The sequence below is a fragment of the Carettochelys insculpta genome, chromosome 1, assembly GCF_033958435.1.
Source record: "Carettochelys insculpta isolate YL-2023 chromosome 1, ASM3395843v1, whole genome shotgun sequence".
NCBI classification, from domain to species: domain Eukaryota; kingdom Metazoa; phylum Chordata; order Testudines; family Carettochelyidae; genus Carettochelys; species Carettochelys insculpta.
The window spans coordinates 250,401,597-250,405,947 of record NC_134137.1 but is presented as its reverse complement, the minus strand read 5'-3'; positions in this window follow the sequence as shown (position 1 = coordinate 250,405,947).

The window sequence follows — 4,351 nt, the reverse complement described above, 5'->3', positions numbered from 1 at the left end:
TTATGGGATGGTTTGGAGACAGAGAAAGAAATGAATGAGGTGAGAAACTAGTAGAATTTACTATGGAGCAAGAGATGGTGATCCGCAACACAGGATTCCAACAAAAGGGCTGTAGGAAGTGGACATGGTGATTGAATGACGAGAAGTCCAAGAACATGATAAATATGGTCTCGATAAGAAGATGGGTAGCATCAGTACAGCAGTGCCAGACTTTCCAAGGAGTGGATGTAGACTCGGACCACAGTCGAGTGATCGCAAACATCAGGATGAAACTCAAGAGAAAGTATAAGACACAGTTTAAGAAAAAAAGAGACGTGGCAAAGCTAGGTGAGGAAGAAATAGGTGCTGCTGTATACACATTCCCTGAAGAGAAGATTAGGAATGTCGACACAGAGAAAGACCTTGATAAGAGAATCAAAGGGATAGCTACTGCGATAGAAGAGGCAATTGAGCAGACTGTTTTGGAAGAAGAGAAGATAAATAAAAAGTGGATTACATGTGATACTGAAGTTGGTCCAAGAAAAGAGAGCATTGAAGATCAGAAGGCATGCTTCCAAGAGGCGGAACAGCAATATAGGGTGAAATGCAATAAGGTAAGTAAAGTGGCCTGAAAGGATAAGGTGAAATGGTTAGAGGAGCAGTGCAAAGCTATTGAGAGGTATTATGGTGAGTGTAAGACTGGAGAGGTGTAGAAGGTCAGGAGTATTAATAGGAAGTGGCAGCCAAAACAGATGATGATCAAAGATGAAAACGACCAGGCACTCATGAACAGGGGGAAGATTGTGCAGTGATGGACAAGATATTGCACCAATCTGTACAAAGGACAGTTGGATCCTAGTATCAGAGGGGTAGCCGTGTTAGTCTGGATCTGTAGAGCAACGAAGGGTCCTGTGGCACCTTATAGACTAACAGAAAAGTTTAGAGCATGAGCTTTCGTGAGTTAACTCACTTCTTCAGATGCTGGATCCTAGTGTCTCAGAGGGACTGATAGAAGAACTGAAAGAGATGTCTCCACTGAGCATCAAGAGCGAGACCAATATTTCGAAGGAGGAAGTAGAGTATGAAATGACTAAACAGCAAGAGCTCTGGAAATAAGATAACGGGAGAGATGATCAAATATGGTGTAGAAAGTATGATTCAGGAAATACATGGACTATGTAGTATAGCATGGAAGGAAGGGAAGACACCTAAGGAATGGACAAGATCTGTGCTAGTGACAATGCATTCCAATGTGCTCCCTTTATTGTGTGAGAACTACAGAACAATTGCCCTAAGAAGTCATTTAGGTAAGGTGGTGCTGATACTGATGGAGAGACTGAGATTGTAGATAGAACATCTAGTGGACAAACAAGCAGGATTCAGGAAAGGCAGAACTACCATACTGCAGATACTGGCACTAAGACGGAAAGCGGAGAAAGCTTGACAAAAGAACAAGAACATATACTTCACTGATTTCCCGCCCCCTCCCCCACCAGAAGGTATTTGACAGTACAGATCAGAAAGTGACTCGAGCGGTATGGGAGTCATATGGAGTGGATAACAGACTGATACGGCTCTTGAAGGATATCAGCGACAATGCAGAGGCAGCGGTGAGGACTTGCAGAGAGTTGGGAAGTTGATTTAGAATGAGTAGAGGTATGAGACCAGAGATCTGCTATCACCGAGTATCTTCATCATGCATGTAGACAGAGTGATGGACAAGATCAAGGAAGAGGTAGAAAGAATATGTGTGCACAGGATGTCAACAACTTGAGGGTCACAGATGATATAGTCGTCGTTGAAGAAGATGAAGAGAAGCTAGTGAGAATGCTACAGGTGCTAAACAAGGAAGGGAAGTGGTATGAACAGATTATGCATATTGATAAAACAAAAACGCTGATATTTAGAGATAAGGAAATAGGAAGGAAGATCAGTGTAGATGGGATCAAACTAGAGAACTTAGAGAAATTCACATATCTGGGAAGCAACATAACATGATCTAGACTGTAAGAAGGAAATAGCGACTGGAATAGCGAAAGCAAGAGAGAGAGTTTGAAGGTGATGGATAAGATCTGGAAAAGCAAAACAATTAGCTTAGGAATGAAGCTGAATGTCTCAAACGTGTGTATCCAGCAGCATGTTGTGTGGATGTGAGACATGGGTGATGATAAAAGATTCAAAGAGAAGGATATTAGCATTGGAGAGGAGTTGTTAGATTCTGAGAATAGGATGGATGCAGAAGGTCACCAATGAGGAATTATATAAGAAGATACAGCCGAAAGAGAACTTACCGCAGAAGGTTATACAATGCAAGTTACAGCTTTTCAGGCATATCTGCAGAATGAGCAATGAAGACCTTGATATTCGGCATGATGGACGGTTCAAATAGAAGAGGCAGACCCCACAGAGAAAACGTAGATGATATAGTAGATTGGTGTGGAGTTAGTTTACAGAAACTAAGCCACTCCGGACTGGACAGGGAAAGATGGAAGGAAATAGTGAAAGAGGCATCAGACACCAACGGGTGCTGAGCCCACAGTTTGATGATGATGATGAATATTTCTATTTCTGTGGAAGACTTTTGGGATCATTAGAAGGGAAGAGCTACTGAAGTGCAAGCTACTATAATTGTAATAAAAGTCAACTTGCCCTTAATATCCCAGTCCTCCACTTGGCAATGAGCTGCTTATCAGGCAGTCACAAAAGGAAGGGATATGGAGAGGGAAGATGCCAGGAAAGTGCTGCTTCTGAAGTCAGCATCACCCACCTGTCCAATGATTCCTGTGTCCCAGTTAGTTATTTTATGTTCATAAATGCCCTGTGCAGAGTTCTTTATCTAGTCTTAGCAAATATAGCACGTTTCCTTAAGGGCTCAGCTTATTTAATAGGCAGCCTTGGGTGTTGAAAAAAGGCTTGGGAGCCAGGAAGATCTGGGATGAGTCACTCTGTCACCAGATGACCCTCAGCAAATTGCTTGACCTCCTTGTACCTTCTTCAGTCCACTGTAAAACAGGATAAAATGTAGCCAGGACTTCAGTGAAATGTAAAACGCTGCATTCTGAACTGCCTTTGGTCAAGAATAAATTGTATTTGGGACTGTTAGGTCTGCACATGCCACCCACAAAAAAAGCGTGAAGCCATTGCCTTCATGTGAGTAACATCTTGTGAGATCCGTAGCAGAACTCTCACTGCCAAGTGCTTGGCTTGTTATGGTATTGTTCCAGAGCCCATCAAAGTCAATGAAAAGACCTCGACAGATTTCTGTAGGCTGCAGAGCAGGTCATTTTTGCCTCCATCCATAGACCACATATGGGTGGGGGCAGGTCAGAAGGACTCACTCATACATACACCTAAGAAGGGACCAGAAGACTCTGAGGAATGTTTGATGTCTCCATCCTGTTCTCAGGCAGCCTTGCTAAAACCCACCAAAAATAGCCTGCTGGCTGGCAGTTTCAGCAGGGAGACTCATGTCCTGCTTAGGACTGGGAGTGGGAGGGTAGGTCTCTTCCTTTAACATGGCACCGGTAGGTCAAGTTTGAGTTATGGGCAAAGCTGGGCACCTTCATTATAGAAGTATGAATGGCTGGAGATACTAATCTCAAATGTGTGAACTCTCAGCACGCTATGTGTGGAGGAAGGGGGTGGGTACAGAATGCTGTGGGTATTTTTTTTTTTTTTGTTAAACTTGCTTTAAAGAGGATCAGACCTCAGGTAATGGTTGTATGTTCACATTGGCTCTCGTTTTCCATCAGTCTCTTATGCTCCTGGATATAAACCTTTGAGGAAGAAGTGTGTAAAGATGGAAAAGCAAGTGGTGGTCTGATACCACTGAATAGATTTTTATCTCAGGTAGGGAAGACTGAGGATGCTCACACATTCACACCCTTCAGGACCTGCAGGAGCCTCCATTTCCTCACAGGGGCTCAAACGTGGCTCTTGTATCAAATGCAGGTTGGTCTGCAAACTATGATCCAGACAATCCAGTTACCTTCAAGGTTTCTTGCTTCCCTCACAACCACGCTTTCAGTCTGAGCTACAACCTAAAAACCTGCTCTCCTGATTTTGGGATAATGTCTCCCTTCAGACTAGTTTGAGCAGCCGTTGCTGGCTTCAATGGGAGCTCCTGTGCCTGTGTTTGAGAGGAAGCTCTGGGCCTTGATTTATAGCTTTGCTATCCACTACAATTCAGCTGCTGCTGACTATGTAGCTGGGATGCTCTGTTTTAGCAAATCTCATGAGAGAAAGCAGCACATTTCTGCTTCCTGAAAGGCCTTAATATCTTTATCCAAGGAACAGGCCCTCCAGGTCAGAGCTGTAAACTGTAGTAGCCAGCTACTTTGAGTTCTAAATCAGAAGACTAGTCGCTGTTTTT